The sequence below is a fragment of the Rhincodon typus genome, chromosome 3 (assembly GCF_021869965.1).
Source record: "Rhincodon typus isolate 14 chromosome 3, sRhiTyp1.1, whole genome shotgun sequence".
NCBI classification, from domain to species: domain Eukaryota; kingdom Metazoa; phylum Chordata; class Chondrichthyes; order Orectolobiformes; family Rhincodontidae; genus Rhincodon; species Rhincodon typus.
Window position 1 is genome coordinate 73,618,305 of NC_063334.1, and position 24,041 is coordinate 73,642,345.

The 24,041-nt window shown below is 42.4% G+C and overlaps 1 long non-coding RNA gene across 4 annotated transcripts in view; it reads right to left on the bottom strand.

The window, feature by feature from the left end:
• Window positions 1–1,940: 1,940 nt before the first annotated feature.
• Window positions 1,941–24,041, bottom strand: part of LOC125487668 — an 89,635-nt gene continuing 67,534 nt past the window's right edge. The window contains exons 4-6 of one of the 4 annotated variants that reach the window (XR_007266025.1): window positions 22,055–22,167; window positions 21,857–21,909; window positions 1,941–2,442 (exon numbers count right to left, since the gene is read on the bottom strand). This is a non-coding gene — a long non-coding RNA (uncharacterized LOC125487668). Of the gene's footprint in view, window positions 2,443–11,877; window positions 12,002–21,856; window positions 21,913–22,054; window positions 22,168–24,041 lie in introns of those variants that run through there. The other 3 variants (XR_007266023.1, XR_007266020.1, XR_007266026.1) reach the window with 3 other exon arrangements.

Below are 24,041 nucleotides of genomic sequence, written 5' to 3' on the forward strand. Positions count from 1 at the left end.
TAAGTCTTATAGATGTTTAAAAGGCTTTGGGAGTCATGAGGCGAGTTATTGCGAGTTATTCATTGTATAGTTCCAGGCCTTTAACATGTACTGTTAAGACTGAACCAGTTAAATTTCTGTTCGATAGTAACTTCCAATATGTTGCTTTCTCTTATTCATTTCAAGGGATGTAAGCATTTATTGCTCAGAGGGCAGTTTAACAGTCAACCACATTGTTGTGGTTGGTTGGCTTGCCGAGCTAGTTTGTTGTTCCGCAGATGTTTCATTACCCTGCTGGGTAACATCATCAGTGCAGCCTCCGATGAAGTGCCGGTGTGTTTTCCCGCCTGTTTTTTGAACTCTGGAGTCCGTTGAGCTGGATTATCTCACTTCCGGTTTTCCTTCGTAGTCGAGTGTATATGGGGTCGAGTTCTATGTGTTTATTGATGGCTTTCTTCGTGGAGTACCAGGCTTCTAGGAATTCCTGTGCCTGTCTCTGCTTAACTTGTCCCAGGATTTTGGTGTTGTCCCAGTCAAATTGGTGGTTCTCCTTATCCATGTGGATAGAGATGAGTGAGTATTGGTCGTGTCTTTTTGTAGCCAGTTGGTGTTCGTGTACCCTTGTTAGTTTCCTTCCTGTTTGTCAGTTGTAGTGTTTGTCACAGTCTCTGCAGGGAATCTTATAGATGACATTGGTCCTGTCCATAGTGGGGAGTGGGTCTTTGGTTCGGGTGAGCAGTTGATGTGGGTTTGTGTGCCACTCTGATGCCCAGCGGTCGTAGGAGTCTTGTGGTTCGTTCTGATGTGTTCCTGATGTAAGGTAGCGTGATGAATGGGTCGGGGCATGTAGTATCTTCCTGATGTTGTTCGTGTAGGCATCTTCTGACCCAGTTTTTTGGGTATCTATTATCTTTGAAAACCTGGAAGAGGTATTCTTCCTCTCGGCATCGTTCTGTATTGTTGCAGTGTGTTGTCGCCCGTTTAAATAATGTTCGCACGCAGCTTCATTTGTGTGTGTTAGGATGGTTACTGTTGAAGTTCAGTACCTGGTCAGTGTGTGTGGCTTTTCTGTGTACTTTCGTTTGGCGATCCCCATTTGTCTTGCGCTCTACCATGACGTCCAGGAATGGGAGCTGTTTGTTCTTCTCTTCTCTGGTGAATTTTATTCCGGTGAGGGTGTTATTTATTAGTTTGTGTGTCTCCTCTAGTTTGGTCGGTTTAATGATGACAAAGGTGTCGTCCACCATAGTTTTGGTTGGATTAGCGGAAGGGCTGTCCTTTTGCATCACTGCCTCGGCTATAAGTCTGGAGATAGGTGATCCCATGGGTGTCCCGTTGATTTGTTCGTATGTTTGGCCGTTGAAAGTGAAGTGGGTGGTGAGGTCCAGTAGTTTCAACATGTCTGTGGAGATGGTTTCACTGGGGTCTTGTTCTTGTTCCAGTAGTGCTGTCATTGTTTCCTTTGCTAGTGGTATGTCTATTGAAGTGAATAGGGCAGTGACATCAAACAATATCATTGTCTCCTTATCATCTATCCTTGTGTCTTTGATGGAATCAAGGAATTCTTGGGCTGAGTGGATTGAGTGGGGAGACTTGTTGAGCAGGTGCCTGAGTCTCCTTTGTAGTTCCTTGGCTAATCTGTGAAATGGCATGCCTGGTAGGGAGACTGTGGGTCTAAAGGGGTACTTCTGGTTTGTGTTCTTTCGGGAGGCCATAGAATCGGGGTGTGTTGGTTCCTTCGGGTTTCATTCTTAAGAAGTCTGCTTTGTTGATCTGTCCGGTTTGTTTGAGTCTTTTTAGAGTGTAGAGGATTTTGTTGCCTAGTTGCAGTGTTGGGTTAGTCTGTACTGGCCGGTATGTCTTTTCATCGGCAAGCAGTGCCTGTGCCTTGGATGTGTAGTCCCTTTTATTTAGTATTGCTGTCATGCACCCTTTGTCTGCGGGTGATGTTCTTGTCCTTCTTCAGTCCTTCCAGGGCTTGCCTTTCCAATGTGTTGAGGGTGTTGAGTTCGCTCCTTCTGGTCAGTGTCGGGATTACTGTCTGTCTTATCGTTTGTTATGTTTCATCATTGATGTTGTTTGCACATTGCTATGGGTTTGAAGTCACATGTGGACCAGACCAGGTAAACTTGGCAGATTTCTTTCAAGAGTGAACCAGATGGGTTTTTCCTGACAATTGCCAATAGTTTCATAGTCATTAAGCTATTGATTCTAGATTTTATTATTGAATTCCAATGGACTGTCTGCCATGGCAAAGTTGAACCCACATCCCCAGAGCACATTATCCAGATTTCTGTATTAATGGTCCAGCAATGACTCACCTACCATTAGGGGAGATCAATGTTTTGCTGGGAATATGGCTGCCTCCCCTCTTGTTGGAGGTGGTTTAGTCTGACATTTTTGTGGGGTAAATGGTTATTGCCCTTTTTCAGCTTAAGCTGAATGTTGTCCAAGTCTTGCTGCCTGCAGAGACAAACCAATATCTAATGAGTTTGTGACAATATCATTGCAAAGGATTACAATATATGATGGCCCAGCCAGGAGCAAAACTGTTAATGCAGTTGAACTGCTGGCTGTACCAAAAAAATATGAATTCAATTAGTTCATAGTCAACAAGGAAAAACTACTACTTCCTGCAACAAGTGAAACACATTGGGACAAGTGATGTAAACTGCCATGAAGCCATGTCTCTGTTGATGAGAGCCACTTGAGGTCTGCATTAAGTTCAATGACAGGTAAGTTTTTGTTAAATGATTTTAAAACAGGGAATTTTTTCCAAAGGAAGGCTCCCCATTATTTCTTAGTGCGCTATTTTCTGACACCTTTATGAGATCACAGAGATCATCTACTTCAGACAATGCCAGAATATTGTTTCCTCATTCAATAAACAGAAAGCACCTTTGTCATGGCACCTGAACTCCCAATGCTGCAGATGCTGTTGCCAGACACTGTGGGGCTACTATACATTGAGGATATACACCAGGTCTTCCATAAATCTGCAGCTAGTGATACACTTTATGACATGAGCAGGTTATCAGTGAATATGTTTTAGTCTGGCAGCAGCCACATGTATTCATTTATTTCATTTAGCCCATTCTCACATCAGCCCTTTTGCGGGGGGGGGAAAAAGCCTGGTTTCTTGGGGAAAAGGTTAGATCCCCCAGTCGCACATGGGTTCAGGACTTTTCTCTCATTGGGTGAGAGTGCGTGTCCATTGGAAGCTCATGAACCTAAAACATTGTTGACCAGGCCATCTGCCTGGAAAAACAATGGTCCTGCTGTCTTGACTACTCAGAAGCCCTGCAGACTGGACCCAATGGTCTTTCTGGATTCCGTGTTGAGGTGATTTAAAGATGTGGACACATAATTTGTCTTTTTTTCTGAAGTTAGCAGTTTCCGTGTTAGGATTTAAGACACAGCTTGCAGCATCTGGGGTGGTCAAAAAACAGGCAAGGCGCAACAAGCTTGTAGGATGGCAAGAGAGAGAAACGGAGAGAGAAGAGAGAAACAGAAAGGAGGAATCGGTGATGGACCAAGTGAAGGTGCGGGCCAGGTGCATATTGGAAGCAAAATTGATGAGTTTTTCCAGTTCTGAATAAGAGAGAGTAGCAGTACCGATGACATTATTGATGTATTGGAGAAAGAGTTGTGGGAAGTAACCTGTATAGCACTGGAACAAGGAATGTTCCACGTACTCCACTAATAGACAGGCATAATTGGGGCCCAAGGCCACAACTTTGATCTGAGGAAAGTGAGAGGAGTTAAAAGAGAAGTTGTTCAAAGTGAGGATGTGCTTGGCCAACCAGAGGAGGGTGGTGGTGAATGGGAATGGTTCAGGCCTATTTTCCAGGAAGAATCAAAGAGCCCTGAGACCATCCTGATGGGGGTTGGATGTGTAAAGGGATTGCATGTCCGTGGTAAAGAGGAGGTGGCTGGAGTCTGAGAACTGGAAATTTTGAAACTTATGTAAAGTATCAGACAAATCGCAGATGTAAGTGGGAAGAGACTATATAGAGAATTGAGTTGCGTTTCATGGGGCAGGAACAGGTGGAAACAATGGGTCTGTCCAGGCCATCCTGTTTACTGATTTTTTTGGAAGAAGATAGAACTACGGGGTTGGACAACTATGAGCTGGGAGGCTGTGGGAGAGATTCCACATGAAACGAGGATGACGATTAAATGAGGTCATCCATTTTGTGTTTTGAATAAGCTGCTTCTCCAAAGAATGAGACCAGAGAGTCCCTAAGTGGGTGCTCTCTCTTGCCATCCTACAAGCTTATTGCCTTGCCTGTTTTTTGACCACCCCAGATACTGCAAGCTGTGTCTTAAATACTAACACGGAAGCTGCTAACTTCAGGAAAAAAAACAGAAATTATGCGTCCACATCTTTAAATCAACTCAACATGGAATTCAGAAAGACCATTAGGTCGAGTCTGGAACCATCAATCTACAGAATTCACATACAATTGACTTTCTTCATTCAAACAATTCCAACATCACACATTATAAAATGGGAGAGTATGTGTGTTTGAACTTTTCTATGTGGACTTTAGTATTTTTATTCAGATTGAGTATTAGGTGTAATACATTTATTTTACAACTTACAAGAAAACCTGCCTGTATGTATTTTAATTAAACTGCAATTAAACAGTTAAACACTCACTGAATTGGTAATGAAGTTTTTTTCTTAAGAACACCAGTTGTGGTCATCTTAGAGGTGGAAGAGAGATTGATTTTATTGTCACATGTACCGAAATACATTGAAAAGCTTTGTTTACGAGCGGTACAGGCAGATCACAGCAGGCAAAGGATGTACAGATCAAAAAGACTTGGACGCGTACAGGTTACATTGCAGGTTACATTATTTGAGGCTAGAGCCCATTCAACAATCTGATAATGGCTGGAAAGAAGCTCTCCCTGAAGCTGCTTGAAGGTGGAAACAGAGCTCAGAGAAAGAGAGAGATACGAAAAAGATAGACAGATGAGGTGGCCAGGACAGCAGAGAAGCTGAAGAAGTGATAATGAAAGTAGGACAGAATGGGTGGACTGAGCTGAAAGGTGACTGTGGAAGTTAGTGGGTTTGTAGTGGATATCAGTGGCCAACATATCTCCAGAAATGGAAACAGCGATGTCATGGAAGGGAAGGGAGGAATCCGAGGTGGACCAGGTGAAGGTGAGAGCCAGGTGGACTGTTTCTCATCTGTAAACTTTGTGCCTTCCATAACTGCAGAGCTGGTTATAACTGGAGCAAGAGCAGTGGCTGGGGAGGCTGACATTCCTGGCAGACGGTGTGTGGTTGACATGAAATATGTGAATGTTAGGCATGAGTCTTGAAGGTTGATGAATACTGATAGGTGTGATGAGGATATGGTCCTTAAGTAGGGTGAGAGGCTGGTGGTTTAGTGAGAATAATGTGATATGAAGATTCCTTCAGTGACCTTGACTACTTCATGAGGTCATTAAATGTTTTTGGCACTGCAGGTTCCAAGGGCCAGCTGTGAGTATTATTCTCCATTGGCACCAGCTCCCTTTCTCTCTGGAAGGTCTACTGAACTTTGTCTCTCAATAGTTTCATGCTCTGTTTAATACAATACAATTGTGCTATACATTTGCTATAATATTCTTTATTATAGAAGTATTATTTTCATAAAATAATACTTGTAAAATGCAGTGGCCTAATTATAAGGATCGTAGAAAGGGTCTCTCTCTGAGACTTATTGTGCAATGGTAGTGTCCCTGCCTCTTGGTCAGAAGGTCTGGATTCAGAATCCCATCTGTTCCAGAGATGTGTGATAACATGTTCTAACAGATCGATTCAAAATACAGACGAAGGGAATCTCACTGAAGCTTGTCTTATCTGCTGAGATTCAGGAGTCTGACTGAGACTGCTTAGTGAGGCAAGATTTCAATAATTTTACCTTTGCAATGTTCCCCTGCCCTGTGTATTTTATTCTTCCCTGTGATATATGCATTGCTGGCAAGGTCAACATTTGTTGCCTTCCTTTATTTCCTGGACAAGGTGGTGTCAAGCAACTTCCTTGAAATGCTGCAGTCCATCTGGTATAGGTGCACCCACAGTGCTATTGGGAAGAGGGTTCCAGACTTTTGACACAGTGACATTAGTAACAGTGAGTGATACAATTCCAAGTCAGAATGGTGTGTGAATCAGAAAGAACTTTGCAGGGATTCATGATTCAGTTCTGTTTTTCTATTTATTCACTGGATATGGATATCACTAGCTTGGGCAGCATTCACTGTTACCTACTCTTCAGAAAGTTGATGAGTTGCCTTCTTGAACCAAAGCAGTTCATGTGTCTTTATTCTTTCATGGGATGAGGGCATCGCTGAATGGGCAGCATTCATTGCCCATCCCTAATTGCCCAGAGGGCATTTCAGAGTCAACCACATTGTTGTGGCTCTGGAGTCAGATGTAGGCCAGACCAGGTAAGGATGGCAGTTTCCTTCCCTAAAGGACATTAGTGAACCAGATGGGTTTTCCTGACAATCAACAATGGATTCACAGTCATCATTAGACTGTTTTTAAAAAAAAAAAAAAAAAAAAATCATCTGGAATTTTTATTGAATTCAAATTCCACCATCTGCCATGGCAGGATTTGAACCTGGTCCCCAGGACAGTATCTGGGTCTTTGGATTAACAGTCTAGCAATAACACCACTAGGCCATTGCCTCCCCATATAGGTGATATGGGTTCATTCAGCGCTGTTAGGGAGAGAGTTGCAGGATTTTGACCCAGTGATAGTGAAGGAATAGCAAGTCCTCTCAGATGGTAGTGGTAAAGATAAATCAACCAGTCAGTATTATTGCTGGCACCCACAAAGATGTGCATACATTTTTAGAGTACTTATCTGAAAATGTGGAACCTTAAAGTCTTAAAATTGTTACTTTTGGTATCTATTATTCATTTATAATATATGATTGATTTTTTTTTTTTCTCCGAGTTTAGTAATTTCTGTTTCATTTTTGTTGCCATGATTCTCAACACAAACAGCACACCACATGGCATTAATACATGACCACTATGATGGCCATGTCATGCCCATAAAGTTAATTTGGAGGTGAGCAGTTTACTTTTGGAAAGAAAGCCAAATGAAATATGGACACTGTGCCTTCACAAAAATGAATTCCAGAAAGTCAGGTGACTCCTTATGGCACATTGACTGACTGACTGACTAACTGATTGACTGTGTATATGTATATGTATATTCTAGACAAGGCCTCACACCTAACATGCATTGTTTGACCTAAAATGTCACCTCTTCTTTACACTGATGAAACCTTAGGTCTCTCAGGACAGTGACTTGAAAGGAATTTGGGGATTTACATATACATATTAATCAATTAAAACCTTCCAACTGATTAAAGATTTAACAGCATCTTAGGTTTGTTTAATACATACTCATCAGTGGTGTGACCCTTTAATCTTTTACTTATAAATTCTGTGTCTGATACTACCTCTGCCACTAACACTTGAAGAAGGAGTGAGGCTCCAAAAGTGTGTGGTTTCAAATAAACCTGTTGGACTATAACCTGGTGTTGTGTGATTTCTCATCTTGTCCACCCTAGCACTTCGACATCACGGAAATGAAACAAATCGATACAGCCATCACACAACTAAAACATACAGGAGAGGGTGTGGATAACTTATTAATCCACAAGGGAGCCCAGTAAGGCAGTTTGAGTCTAGCACCGCAGAGGAAGAGAGCCCAGCTCTAGCAATTGCCACTGCATCTTAAAGACAGTGATCCCAGGCAGTGAAAAGAGGCTAATTCATTTTATCTGCAAGATTATATTTTTTCAATGTAGGAGTTAAGCCATAATTTCATTTGGAAAAAGTAGAGACATCCAAATTCCCTTTGCCTTCAAGGAACTGAAGGGAATTTACTTAGGGTTGCATCAGTGTCAACCAGCTCTATAACATACACTGTAATCAATCAACTTGGATCTAGCCTACATATCAACTGATATTTTACTATAGTAACTCACTTTTTAAGTAGTATATACATGAATAACATTTGCAATATTTAAGCATCTTTCTAAATCTGTAAATGGTAACAATTGGTCTCTGCAAGTATCAGTAGTTATGTAGTGCCATTTTGGTACCAAAATGATTCTGCTGTCATATGTATTCACTTCAGGTACAGTCAAACACTTTCTGAGGGCTTTGGTGAGGTATATCTACGGACTCTATCTGCATGTTGAATATCTACAGAGTGAATCCTAGTGATTATCAACATTGTCCCCTCCATAAGTGACACCAGACAGCTCCCAGCTTGCTCCCTGCCAGTTAGATGCTGCTGCTTCCCATTATGGGACACATTTTATTAGAGGGTACTTCAAGATGGCAGCGGGAGGGCAGGAAATGCTTGGTTTCCTGGTCCATATGCTTCTATCACCAGGCCTGCCGCATCCTTTTGTTTATTTTTTTAATCTAACATCAAGTTTATCTTATCTTCTTTTGGCAGCTTTGGGTAGAGTCATAGAGTCCTACAGCAAGGAGACAGGCCCTTTGGCCCAAACTGGTCCATACCGACAAAAAATGTCCATCCACGCTAACCCCATTTCCCTGCACTTGGCCCGTATCCTTCTAAACCTTTCCTATCCATGTATTCATCCAAATGCCTTCTAAATGTTGTTAATGTACCTGCTTCAACCAATTCTGCTGGCAGCTCATTCCATATGCATACCACTCTCTGCGTAAAAAAGTTGCCCCTCAGGTTCCCATGTATTCTTTTCCCTCTTACCTTAAATTGATGGCCTGTAGTCCTCGATTCCCCAACCCTGGGAAAAAGAATGAGTCCATTCACCCCATCCAAGTCTCTCATGATCTTATACACTTCTTTAAGATCCCCCCTCGGTCCCCCATGCTCTACAGAAAAAAGTTCAAGCTTATCCAACTTCTCCATATAACTCAATCCCTTGAGTCCTGGCAACATTCTTGTAAATTTCTTCTGCACTCTTTCCAGTTTAGTAACATCCTTCGTATAGCAGGGAGACCAAAATTGAACACAATACTCCAAGTGCGGCCTCACCAATATCCTGTACAACTGCAACGTAACTTCCCAACTTCTGTACTCAATGCCCTGACTGATGAAGGCCAGTGTGCCTAAAGTCTACTTCACTGCCCTGTCTACCTGTGACTACACTTTGAGAGAACTGTGCATCTGAACTCCAAGGTCCCTCTGTTCCAGTACACTCCTTAAGGCCCTACCATTCGCCATGAAACTCCTGCCTTGATTTGACTTTCCAAAATACAACACCTCACACTTATCTATATTAAACTCTATTTGCTATTTCTTGGCCCACTTCCCCAGCTGATCAAGATCCTGCTACAATTTCTGATAACCTTCCTTATTGTCCATGATACCACCTATTTTAGTGTCAGCCGCAAACTTACTAACATGCCTTGTACATTCTCAACCAAATTGTTGATATAGATAACAAGCAGCAAAGGGCCCAGCACTGACCCCTGAAGCACACCACTAGTCACAGGCTTCCAGTCTGACAAGCATTCTTCCACTATTACTCTCTGCTTCCTACCAGCAAACCAATTGTGTATTCAATTTGAGACAACAAGGTGCAGAGCTGGATGAACACAGCAGGCCAAGCAGCATCGTAGGAGCAGGAAGGCTAACGTTTCGGGCCTAGACCCTTCATCAGAAATGGTTCCGTAGGCAGGTATTAAGAAAGGTGATGTGGCTGTAGTACCTGGTTTGCTTCAGGACATGGTCGAGCAGTTTCAAGGCCGAAGAGATTACGAGAGAGTTGCAGTGGGAGAGAGGTCCCCTGAAGTTTGTCCGGAGGGAGGAGGGTAACTTCTTCAGGCTAGGCATCTTTAGAAGAGGCTTCGCAATGGGGTTAAAATTGTATCAGAGATAGTAGGAACTGCAGATGCTGGAGAATCTGAGACAACAAGGTGCAGAGCTGGATGAACACAGCAGGCCAAGCAGCATCAGAGGAGCAGGAAGGCTGACATTTTGGGCCTAGACCCTTCAGAAATCTATTCAATTTGCCAGCTCTCCCTGGATTCCACACGATCTAACCTTCAAGATCAGCCTACCATGTGGAACCTTATCAAAGGCCTTACTGAAATCCATAAAGTCTACGTCTACTGTCCTGCCCTCACTAACCTTCGTAGTCACTTCATCAAAGAACTCCAACAGATTTGTGAGGCATGATCTCCCACACATGAAGCCAGGCTGACTACTCCTAATCAAACCCTGTCTTTCCAAATGCATGTATATCTTATCCCTCAGAATCTTCTCAAGTAACTTACCTACCACAGATGTTAGGTAAGGAGGTAGGCTCCGAGAGGCTGCTGCATGGCAGAATGAGGTGTGGATCCGGCCATTCCTCGTGGCTCCCTCCTGGTGGATCCTTCGACTAAGCTGTTTCAGCGGCGGTTTTGAAGCCAAGGTGGGTCCAGGCCCGAAAGTCTAATGATCAGCCTGGGACTCCTTTCAGCAGCTTCGGTGTTGGTCTGTGACTCCATGCGGCTTTTCTTCGGCATCGCGGGAGTTCAGCCCAGGATTCCAACCGTGGAGTGGGTGGTCGGGTCCTCGAGGCCAGAGCCATGAAATGGACTAAGACGGACTTTGTCTTATTTTCTCTTTTTTAAACATTTCTTCCTTTTTTCATTACACTATAGTGGAAGGACTGTTATCCTGAACCTTTTAGTTCTTTATTTTTCTAACTTATTACTATGATTTTGTACTTTTGAAAGTCTGCAATGCTGGACTTTTTATTTCTTTATTTTTATATTTTATTTTCAGAAGAATTTGTACTCAAGAATCTGTACTGACGTATCTTTGTACCTAAGATGGTGCTGTAAGTGCGACTAGTAAACTTTTCACGTATTCATGTGAGTATATGTGACAATATAGCTAATTCTAACCATTCTAACATTATCTTGCAAGAGAGGGGTAAGTGTATAAATGAGCATGGTGCAATGTATTAGGTAACGTGCCTGTGAAAGTAATTAACTGGCAATTTATACAAGTTGTGAGAAGGGACCTTGTGTTTAGTGGTAGTGTCCCTACCTCTGAGCCAGGCAGCCCGGGGTCAAGTCCCACCTGCTCCAGAGCATTGTCTTAACATCTCGGAACAGGGTGATTAGAAAACACCTACGTTAGATATGCATGGACTGCTGATGGCAATATTAAACTTGTGAAGGCAAGCTGAAGTTATGTACATGAGGTATGCGCCTTGGTTGACAGAGATGCTGGTAGAAGAGTGAAGGATGTGTGATGAATGGAAGCTTGTGATTAGTTTGTGAGTAAATGTCATGTGATGATGCATTCACTACCCATGACCAGTCATGTACAGTCTTTAAACTTCTTGCAGTACTGCATCAGATCATCTGAAATAGGCTGTTGGCCTTGACTAATGGCTCCCTGCTTTCACTCACTTGGATGGAGGACTCTTGGCCCCCTGGGGGGTGAATCTCCCTCCTTTGCATCTTCCCACCAAGACTTCCAGCGCTTGGGACACATTCCCATTAATTTCTCTGTTACCACTTTTAGACTCTGATGTAGCCGAAATGTATCTTCCCTTTAAGTGGCAAAGGCTGATTTTTAAGGACTGCAGGCTAGCTTTAAGATGTGGCTGCCTTGCACAAACTTGAGACCCCTCCTAAATCACTTAATGGCACAATCAATACTAAGATGTGTGGCACTATTATTTAAATGAGCAGGCAGCATGAAGTTTGCATGCTGCTTGTGTTATTGAAATGATGGGGGTTAATTACATGTTACAGTCTCTGTGCCCATTTTCACATGAGCTATCAAAGTTTTATGCCAAAATATTTGAGATATGATTCATACTGGAGCTTCTACGTAATCAGTCCCTTCGTATAAAATATACAAATGGGCTGACCCAGCAAATCTGTTCACCATGAACTCTGTTCAGATGCATTTACTTAAAAATTAAGTGGTTCCAGCTGGTCTTCCTGGAAGAAAAAGGCAGACTTCAACCCTTCAAAGAGAACTGTTGTCCTTTGAGAGACCTGTAGGAAGATTAAACAACAAAGCACACATTTCACTATTTTAGGAACCGAAATGTCACAGGACTTAGGATGTCCCTGACAAGATTTCTGCTACATGGTCCTGCTTAACGTCTGCCATTTATGCTGAGTAACTACCGTTCTAAGAAGGAGCCAGCCCCAAGTTCCTAAGTAAATAGTCTAATCAATGCTTTGTCCTTTAAAACACCATCAATGACACAACAGCTGTTACAACAACTAATCCACGTGTGTTTAAAAAAAGGTGGGTTGAAATAAACAGAATAATAATGAGGGCAGCGCCCTGGCTCAGTGGTTAGCACTGCTGTCTCACAGCACCAGGGACTTGGGTTTGATTCCAGCCTTGGGTGACTGTCTCTGGAGTCTGCATGTTCTCCCATTGTCTGCATGGGTTTCTGCCAGGTGCTGTGGTTTCTGCTCACAGTCTAAAGATGGGGGTTAAGGGGGTCTGGGTGGGCTTGCTGTTTGGAGGGTTGGCACAGACTTGATGGGTTGAATAGCATCCAACTTCCCTGTAGGGATTCTATGATCATCTCTTTGAACTGTGGCATTTTGTTTTAATAAGAGCAAGGAGCAAAAGTAGGCTGTTCAGCTCCTCAAACCTATTCCATTCTTTAATATAATCATGGCTGATCTCATCTCAGCCTCAACTTCACTTTCCTGCCTGTTCCATATAATCCTTCAACCCATTACTAATTAAAAATCTGTTTATCTCCTCCTGGAAATTTACTCAATGTTCCAGCATCCACTTTACTCTGGGGAAGTGAATTCCACAGATTCACAGCCCTTTGAGAGATGTAATTTCTCCTCATCTGCTACCCTTTATTTTAAAACAGTGACCTCTCATCAGAATTTCTAATGAAAGTACAACCTATTAATGGTGCAATGAAGGAAACAGTTTCTGAATGAACAGGGGCGGGGCAACTGCATATCTCCCTAACCAAGGAGAATTAAACACAGGAACAACTGAGAAGCAGAGTGAAATAAAGCAGATAAATTCAATGTCAAATCAGACACAAAAAGAGAAATAAAGAAAATGAAAGAATGATGGGATTAAGATCACAAAAATCAAAGAATTATTGCAATGCAGCAAAAGGTGTCTGCAGCAGCTCCCTGAATAAACTTTTCATGTGGTGCTTTTTCTTCATAATGCAGTTTGTTTTTGAATGCCTCGACTAAACCTACTATCACCATATGCTCAACAAGTGCATTCCAGGTCTTAATCACGCACTGCGTGAAAACATTCTATTTTTTTGCCATTAACTATTTGCCATGTCCTCCCATTCTTGATCCTTTCACAAGTGAAAACAATCCCTCTTGTGCCTTACAACCTGAGGGTTTCTCAATTCACCAGATGGACTGCACAGCATCTTCGGGCAAGGAAAGGGGTGGAAGGATCTGCCTCTTGATGCTCGGATGTGAGGACTCTGGTGAGTTACTGCTCCCCGGACCTATAATATCTAACGGTGAAGTGCCGTCCCTACCAACTGCCCTGACAGCAGTTTACATCCCAGCCCATGTGGAAATGAACAGTGCACTTGATGAAACATACACCACTACAAATAACCTTCAGACAGAATACCCCGAAGCTTTGTTCATCGTAGCTGGTAACTTCAGCCAGCCCAACCTCAACAGTGTGCTACCAAGATAACATCAATATGTCTTCTGTCCCACAGAGGCCCAAACACCCATTGCTACACTGCCATCAAAGACACCTATCACTCCATTGCCCCACCCACATTTTGGCAAATCAGACCATAAGGCTGTGCTCCTTCTCCCAGCTCAAAAACAGAAACTGAAGCTTGAGTATCCGGAACAGAAAGTTGTACGATGCTGATCTGAGGTAATGGATGAGTCCTTACGTGACTGATTGGAGTTGGTGGACTGGCCCATTTTTAAGACCTCAGCAACCAACCTAAATGCAAATGCCACTACCATCACAGACTTCATCAGTAAGTGTCAAAGAAGTTTATCCAATTGTTCTCCAACAGGAAGCCATGGATCTACTCCCTACTGAAGTCCAGGTCTGAGGCGTTCAAGTTGGGTGATCCTGACCTATACAGGAAATCTAGGTACGATTTTTGCAAAGCTATCAGGGACACGAAAAGACAATACCAGACTAAACTACAGTTCCAGACTAACCACAAGAACACATGTCAATTGTGGCAAAGCTTATAGGACATAACAGGCTACAAAGCGAAGTCAAGTAGATTCCATGACAACAATGCTTTCCTCCCCTATGAGCTCTATGCTCATTTTGAACATGAGGTCAGTGGAATGATATCACCCATCCCAACGCAGCCTCGGATTCATCTGTCACTGCTCGAGATATCAGAGTGGCCTTCTTGAGGGTGAAAGTGACTGACCCTGATGGAGACCCCGCTGTGCACTCAGATTCTGTGCAGACCAGATGGCAGGAGTATTTGTGGACATCGCTAACCTCTCCTTACTACGATGTGAGGTTCTCAAATCTTCAAGAAGATCATTATCATCCCGGTGCAAAAGTAAAATTAGGCAATGTGCCTTAATGACTACTGCCTGTTGGCTCTGACATGCTTCATTATGAAGTGCTTCAAGGCATTACTAGTGGCACACTTCAAATCCAGCCTTCCAGATTGCCTTGACCCACTACAAGTCACCTGCTATCATAATAGGTCCACAGCAGATGCCATCTCCCTGGCCCTACACTAATCCCTGCAACATCTGAATCATAAGGATACCTATGTTAACTCCTATTTCTTGACTTTAGCTCCACTTCCAACACCATAATTCCAACCAAACTCATCTCCAAACTCCAAGACCTAGGACTTTGCTCCCCCTTCTGCAACTGGATCCTTGACATCCTGACCCACAGACTGCAATCTGTAAGGATAGGTGACAACACCTCCTCCACAATAATCCTCAACACCGGTGCCTCGCATGGCTGCATGCTCAGTCCCTTACTATACTCCTTATACACTCCCGACTGCACGGCCAAATTCTGCTCAAATTCCATCTACAAGTTTGTTGATGACAACGCCATAGTGAGTCAGATCTCAAACAATGTCGAGACAGAGTAAGGAAAGAGATAGAGAGCTTAGTGGCATGGTGTAAAGACAACAATCTCTCCCTCAATGTCAGCAAAAAGAAGGAGCTCGTCACTGACTTCAGGAAGTGGAGTAGGGGACATGCCCCTGTCCGTAGCGATGGTGCTGAGGTGGAGGTGGTTGAGAGCTTCAAGTTCCTAGGAGTAAATATCACCAACAATTGTCCTGATCCATCCACATTGATGCTACGAACAAGAAAGCACACCAACTTTTTGATTTCCTCAAGAGGCTAAGAAAATTTAGCATACCCAAAATGATTCTTACCAACTTTTAGAGCTGCACCATCGAAAGCATCCTATCTGGTTGCATCACAGTTTGGAATGGCACTTGCTCTTTCCAAGACCAAATGAAGTGACAGAGAGTTGTGAAGGCAGCCCTCCATCATGCAAACCAACCTTCCATCCATTGATAATGCAGTGTGGAGCTGGAGAAATACAGCAGGCCAGGCAGCATCAGAGGAACAGGAAAGTTGACCTTTCGTGTCAGGACCCTTCTTCAGAAATGGGGAGGGTGAGAGGAGCTCAGAAATAAATAGAGAGAGGAGGGGTGGGGCTGGGGAAGGTAGGTGGGATGGTGTTAGGTGAGTGCAGGTAGGGAGTAGTGGGGATTGGTCAGTGAGGTGGGAGGGGCAGATAGGTGGGAGAGAAGATGGACAGGTTATGTCAGGTCAAGGAGGCAGGGATGAGAGGGAGGGTAGGTCATGGGATGAGTCCAGGAGTGGGGAGATTTTGAAGCTAGTAAAGTCCACATTGAGACCATTGGCCTGTAGGCTTCAAGACGGAATATGAGGTGCTGCTCCTCCAGCTTGTGGGTGGCATCATTGTGAACTGGAGGAGGCCCAGGATGGACATGTCACCCAGGGAGTGGGAGGGGGAGTTAAAATGGTTTGCTTTGGGAAGGTGTTGTTGTTTGTCACGAACAGAGCACAGGTGCTGTACAAAATGGTCTCCGGAGCCTCCGCTTGGTCCATCCATTGACTCCATCTACAACTAGCACGGCCCCAGAAAAGCAGCCAACATAATCAAAGAGCTCTCCCACCCCAGTTATAATCTTAATTCACCCTTTTCCATTGGGCAGAAGATAAAGAAGTTTGAAAACACATTCCAACAGATTCAAGAACAGCTTCCTCCCCACTGTAATCAGACTTTTGAATGGACCTCTCATATATTAAAGTTAATCTTTCTCTGTACCTTCTCTGTCGTTGTAACACTACATTCTGCATTCTGCTCTATTATCCTGATTTACTTATGTACAGTGTGATTTGACTGGATAGAGGGCAAAACAATATTTTTCACTGTATCTTGGTATATCTGGCAATAATAAATCAAATCAAAACAAAAATCCATGTCAATCTTCCCAGACCACACATGATTTCGAAGAGCTTCATGAGATTTGTTCTCAGACATCATTTCTCCAGAGAATAGCAGATAGCAGTCCTGACTTCTATAATCTATCTTTATAACTGAAGTTCATTATTCCTGAAGCCATTCTTGTGGATCTTTTCCAATGTCCTAAAGTGTGGCAATAGAAATACACAGAACAGCCAGAAATACTCCGGCTCAGGCCATACTAGTTACTGTCCTATACAAGTTCAATATCACCTCCTCGTTCTTGTACTTTATACCCTCCTTCATAAAACCTAAAATACTATATTCTTTATGAAATATGCTCTCAATTTGAATTGCCAACTTCAATGTTTTATACACATATACACCTAGGTCCTTTTGCCCCTCACCCCCTTGAGTATAGAACCTTTTTTTATATAGTCTATGTTTCTCCTAGCAAGATTCATCCTCTCCAACTCTTCTGTTTTGAATGTTAATATATCACTTGTGTATCTATTCCACTAACAGAAAAGGTCCTTCGGTCCATCAGGTCTGTATGCTAAAAATATGCTACTGCCTACAGTAGCCCACTTTCCCTCACTAGGCTCACAGCATTGAACATTATGACACTTCAAGCTCTCATCCAACTACATTTTAAAGAATGTGAGGTTTCCCACCTCAACTACCCACCCTAGTGGTGTAATCCAGATTCCCACCACCCTCTAGTTGAAAACTGCCCTTTAAACTTCCTGCCTTTCATTTTAGAATTATGCCCCCTTGTTATTGACACTTTGACGAAGGGGAACAGCTGCTTTCTATTTACCCTGTCTATGCCCCTCACTAATTTATATACCTCCATCAGGTCCCCTCTCAACCTTCTCTGCTCTAAACCCCAAGACTTATCCCAGAGAATTCCACTACAAACCTTCCCCCTACCTGAAAAACATCCACTAGTCAATATGCTCTATTACCAGTCATTTTTATTCCATGAGCTCTAAGTTTGCGCACAGATCTGTAGGATCATTGTTCTAATCAACCTTCTCTGTTATCTCTTCCAAAAGCTCCAGCAAGTGTACTGATGACAAGAGATATTGAGGTTTTGACCAGAAAAAAGAAGAAGTCAATGCTCAGGTACAGGCAGCTGGGATCAAGGAAATCCCTGGAGATATCATAGAATCCCTACATTGTGGAAACAGGCCCTTTGGCCCAACAAGTCCACACTGACCCTCAGAGCATCCCATCAAGACCCATCCCCCTAATCTAACATCCCTGAACACTATGGGCAATTTAGCATGGCCAATCTACCTAGCCTGCACATCTTTGGACTGTGGGAGGAAACCGGAGCACCTGGAAGAAACGCACACAGACACGGGGAGAATATACAAACTCCACACAGACAGTTCCCAGAGGGTAGAATCGAATCCAGGTCCCTGATGCTGTGAAGCAGCAGTGCTAATCACTGAGCCACCGTGCCACCCCATATTGGGGATACAGGAGTTTACTGAAGAAGGAAATCAGGAAGGTGAAAAGGGGGCATGAGTTAGCTTTGGCTGAGAAGATTAGGGTGAATCTAAAGAGATTCTTTAAGTATAATAAAGCAAAAAGAATGACTAGAGAGAGAATAGGACCCCTCAAGTATCAAAGTTGACATGTATGTATGAAACCCCAGGAGGTGGGTGAGGTTCTCAATAAATATTTCTCCTCTGTGTCTACCATGGAGAAAGACATGAAGACTTGGGAACTTGGGAAGTTAGTGGCGATATCTTGGGGCAGTCCATATCACAGTAGGAGATGTTGAAAGTATTAGAATGTATGAAGGTGGATAAATCTTCTGGTCTTGACCAGATATATCCAAGAACCCTGCAAGAGGCTAGGGAAGAAATTGCGGGGGCCCTGGCTGATATATTTGCATCATTGTTAGCCACAGGTGAGGTCCCAGAAGACTGGAGGGTAGCAAATGTTGTGCCCTTATTCAAGAAGGGCACGAAGAAAAACCTGGGAATTACAGACCAGTAAGTGTAACATCTGTGGTAGGTAAGTTACTTGCGAAGGTTCTGAGAATTAAGATATACATGCATTTGGAAAGATAGGGTTTGATTAGGATTAGTCAGCATGGCTTCATGCATAGAAGATCATGCCTCACAAATTTGCTAAGTTCTTTGATGAAGTGACCAGGAATGTTGATGAGGATAGGGCAGTTGATGTAGTCTATATGCATTTCAGTAAGGCCTTTGATAGGGTTCCACATGGTAGGCTGCTCTGGAAGGTTAGATCACATAGAATCCAGGAACAGCTGACAGACTGAATATACAATTGGCTTGATGGTTGGAAGCAGAGAGTAACAGTGGAGGGATGCTTGCTGGACTGGAAGCCTGTGACTAGTGGTGTGCCTCAGGAGTTGGTGCTGGGCCCATTGCTGTTTGTTATCTACATCAATGATTTGAATGAGAATATACAAGGCATGATTAGTATGTTTGCAGATGACACTGAAATAGGTAGTATCGTGGACAGTTATCAGACTGGAAGGTTATCAGAAATTGCAGAAAGATTGCATTTTGGAAAGTCAAATCAAGGTAGGAATTTCACAGCGAATGGTAGGACCTTAAGGAGTGTACTGGAACAGAGAGACCTTGGAGTTCAAGTGCATGGTTCCCTGAAAGTGAAGTCACAGGTAGACAGGGAAGTGAAGAAGGCTTTTGACACACTGGCTTTCGTCAGTCAGGGCACTGAGTACAGAAGTTGAAGTTATGGTGTAGTTGTACAGGTTGTTGGTGAGGCCACACTTGGCGTATTGTTTTCAATTTTGGTCACTTTGCTATAAAAAAGATGTTACTAAACTGGAAAGAGTGCAGAAGAAGTTTACAAGAATGTTACTAGGACTCAAGGGACTGAGTTATACGGAGAGGTTGGTCAAGCTAGGACTTTTTTCTTTAGAGTGTAGGAGACTGACGGGGGATCTTATAGAAGCTATAAGATCATGAGAGACTTGGATATGGTGAATGCACTCATTCTTTTTCCCAGGGTTGGGGAATTGAGGACTGCAGGCCATCAGTTTAAGGTAAGAGGGGAAAGAATACATGGGAACCTGAGGGACAACTTTTTTACACAGAGAGTGGTACGCATATGGAATGAGCTGCCAGTGGAAATGTTTGAAGTGGGTACATTAACAACATTTAAAAGGCATTTGGATGAATACATGGATAGGAAAGGTTTAGAAGGAAATGGGCAAAGTGCAAGGAAATGGAATTAGCATGGATGGACGTTTTGGTCGGCAGGGACCAGTTTGGGCCGAAGGGCCTGTCTCGGTGCTGCAGGACTCTATGACTCTATGATTGGATCCAGGTGGACTTCATTGACCATGAGGTTCTTGATTGGGGCTGTTAACCTGGGCCAATCAGGAAAGCCTTGGCTGACCAATATAACCAGGAGATTAAAATCTGCTCAATTGAGGACTGACTCTGAGCTGGCTGGTCACTAGTAAATAAAGGGTGACTTAGTGAGTGGACCTGGCCTCTGTGCAGCTATTTCAGCAAGTTAGTTAAACAAGATTTTCTTTCAAGAATCCATGCTGGCTCTCCATCATGAGCTAACACTTGTCCATTTGACTATTAATTTTGTCCTGAATTATAGTTTCTCAAAATTTCTCCACCCTTGAAATTAAACTGATCAGTCTGTAATTGCTTGCCTTATCCTCACAGATTTTTTTTGTTTAACGTTTGCAATTCGAGTCCTCTGGCACCAGACTTGATTCTGAGAAAGACTGCAAAGGTATGAGTAGTGCCTCTGCACTTTCCAGTCTCACATTCCTCACTACACATGGATGCATGTCATCCAATCCTGGTGCCCTATTAACCTTAAAAGCAGGTAGCCTTTCCAATACCTTGGCTTTATCAAACATAAACCCTTCTACTGTTTGAAATGTAGCCTCTTTCACTATAACCTGGATATAAGGAAGATAAAAAAGATGATAAGATTTTTTCCAAAATTGATATTTATAAAAACCACTTTGAAAGCTTCAAAATGTGAAAAAATGAGAAATCTGCACATGTAATGGTTAATTTCTGTGCTAGGGCAATTAATTTACAGTCAATAATATTTTTCATATCATGAGCAGGATATTTACACTCCAAACAACAAAACTAATGAATTTAGTGGGAAGTTAATGGAGAAATACTACAAGTTTCTGAAAAAAATGATCAGGCTTAATGGCAGAACTGCACTGATTAGAGTGTTTTAGTATTCACAAAGAACTGAGCACTTGCTGCTTCCTTGAAGATGCTCTACTCTTTAAATCTAAATGATGGTGGGTGCCATTAATTAGACTTGATATTATTTTTACACAAAATGCCAATGCAAAATTGCTAGAAACCATTATTGAGTAAAAACTGAGAGTGCTGCAGAAACTCAGCATATCTAGCCACATCTGTGGAGGTAAAGGGTAAAGTTGCTAGAGTCTTACTGAACCATAGGGCTGCTCTTTCATTAGAAAGACAACTGGTGGTGGTTTAACCTGAGGGTCGGGGGAGAGGTTAAGGAGAGTCCCTCATGGCAACCTCAGCCAGTGCAGGAATTTAACCCACACTCCACATTGCAAACCTGCTGTCCAGCTGACTGAGCTAACCTAGCCCCTTCTACCTTATTTCCTGCCACCCTCCCACTGCGCCTGATCACACAGCATCTATACAGGGGGCAGGCAAGATGGCCTGCCTGACTTTGGGAATTGAGGTCCTTTTGTTACTAATTAATGGCCACTTCCCTCCTGCCACCAATAATCCAGAGATCTGAAATGAGATGGGTTGCCCAGCAAATTAGTATGCTTTCCCTGACCTTAAGGAGCAAAGTGAGCAGTGGGTGGCTCTTCCCTCACAAATTTTTAATTGTGGACAGTTTAACGTCTCCCATCCCTAGATGTTCCCTTCTTCCTTGGTATTTGCAACCCGGCTCTCTTGGCTCCAAACAGGCCTCCTCTCCTGGGTGCATTGAAAGACTCCAGCATCCTCCCCTCCCTAAAAGACTTACTGGCTTCCTGATATCCACGGATGTGGGACTCAGTGTAGGCCTAGCACTAGCCACCATTCTCAGTGGTATTGCTGGGACTGGAAAGCTACTTCGTCCCATGGGAAGTGCAGTGTGTTAGATGTCTTTGGGTGTGACATTGGGAAGGGGGAGAAAGGAAGTGCTATTCATGGACCTTTTCGATGGTGGGTGAAAAACCCTTCCACTTAGAAAATTATTGGCAGACTAATAATTCAAAGATGTAAGTTCCCACAAAGGCTGTTTAGAATTGGATTCATTTTTTAAAAATTGAATGAAAGACAAAGGAATAAGAAGCTGACATTAATAAAAGTTAAATCACTAAAACAGCTAAATTGTCGTAAGAACACAATAAGCTGAATAATACCCATTAGGGAAAGAAATCTGCCCCTTACCTGGTCTGGCCCATCTGTGAATCCAATTCCAAACCAACGTGGTAGACTCTGAACTGCTATCCCAAGAATGAATAATAAGAATAAATGTTGAAAATTACATCATCATTTTTCAAGTTTTTTTTTGTTCTTGTCAAAAATGTTTGCATAATGCTTTGGAACTTTGATGACTGGTATTGCAAGATCATGAAGCATACTCACATCCACTTGATCAGACTCATGCTTTCCTAATTGTCCTGAAGTAGATGACTCACATCAGTGTCTGACTTGAGTAGAACAGCAATGCCTAGTCAGATTCCACCCACGCAGTATTTCTAAAATGTATTTAAAACTTTACTCTAGGGTTAAAAATAATACATTTAATGTAGTTTTCTTTATTCTGGTGTGTTCTAGACATCAAAGGAGGACAGGAGCAAATTAGAAAAATGAGGAATGGAAGACTGCATAAGAAAGGTTGCCACAGATCATGGCAGACTGGGCATCATGAATCTCACTTGAAAAACACTACCAAAATAATGGGAAAATTTAGGCCAGTGAATTAGTGCATTGTCCTTCTGGTTTTGTGACTAAACTGATTTCAGGTAAGGCACTTTCATTTTGAGCAAATGGTAAGACAACTGGGAGTATCTATTACAAGAACAGCAAAGGAAATAAAGAAACAGAAAAAGGAAGTTTGGTAGAGGTATTCAACTTCATGTGGGTGATGGCAAATAGCATTTTTTTCCAGAGATTACCTTTTCAGCTTTTAATTCTGGTAATTTTCTTAGTGTCCTTTCCCTGGTGATTGTAATTCTTTTAAGTTCTCCCCCCCACTGCAAAATGCGATTCCCAATTATTTCTGGGACTTTATTTGTTTCCTGTGTGGTGAAGACAAATAGGTAGTGTGATCTGAGATAAGGGTGAGGTGGGACAGTGATAGGTGTTGATGTCTGGGGGTGGCAATGGGAGCAGTGGATTGGTAACTGGTTGGTCAACTTATACAGCCAGAGGTCCAGAGATATTTGTAAAATGCCTGGTGGGTATAAGGTTAAATCTATCTCTAATAAATAATAATGGAATTTTTAAAAAGTACATGGTTGAGGTTAAAAATTCTGTTTTGTGATGTGGAATGTTGCAAGTGTATTAATTCATATGAATACTGAATTAGATATGATCAAGTGTGCACTTCAGTACCTCCAAATCTCCTTTGAAATTGTTATGAATGTAATTCTTGCAATCTTCTGCGGAGAACTATTTTTAAAATGGATCAATGAAAATTCAGGGAACACATTCAATCACAAGAAAACTGTGTAAAATAAAGGTTAGGGTGTACTGGAGTAATGAGGGTGGAGAGTGGCAATGGAAACATTGAGGGTACTGGTGCTAATGCAGCAACTGGAAATCCTTATTGGATGCAGCAGAATTGCCAGCTTTGTTTTAACCTATTTTTCTAGTGAAGCTGTTCGGAGATGTTATTACACACCTCTGGTGTAGGTGGGTCTTGAACACTGCCCTCCTGGTCCAAGGATAGGGACTCTACCACTGTGCCACAGAGCCCTACCCACTATGAATCGCCAGTTAATCATTCACCTCTAGTAGAATCCAGCTGAAGTCAATTCAAAACCAGTTACTACCAGTTAATGTCAGTTCAATCTTTCATTTTTAATCAATCATCTCATTCCCTCAAATGAATATGGATCATGTTTCATTCATTCAACACATCTCTAAAATGGCACCAGATTGCTGAAATGTATCTTGGAAAGAGATCCTAATTGTAAGAGATGGTGAATCCTGGATGCCATCTGGAAAGCAGCTCAGTAAACTAAAACCTGAATGCATATGAGGAAAGAACAACATATACTATAATAGACGACTTGCTATCAATTAAAAAGCACTGAATCCATTAAGTGGTTCAATGACATCATAGCCAATGTGATTTATATTTATGGCGCTCTGTTCACAATCTGCTGTATCATCCTCAATAGTTTTTGTTGTGTCAGCTGCAGACTTTCATTAAGATTCAGGCTAATTGCATTCTGTTTTCATTTTGTTTAGAAATTAAGCATTCAACCAATTTTAATAATTTTAAGTTTATACTAGATAGATAGTTGTTTAATACTAAACTGTATCACTGCAGCTGTTGTTCAGCAGTAGATTATTTCTAATGCAATTAAGCACGTCCACACATTGACCAATAAAACTGTGTAAA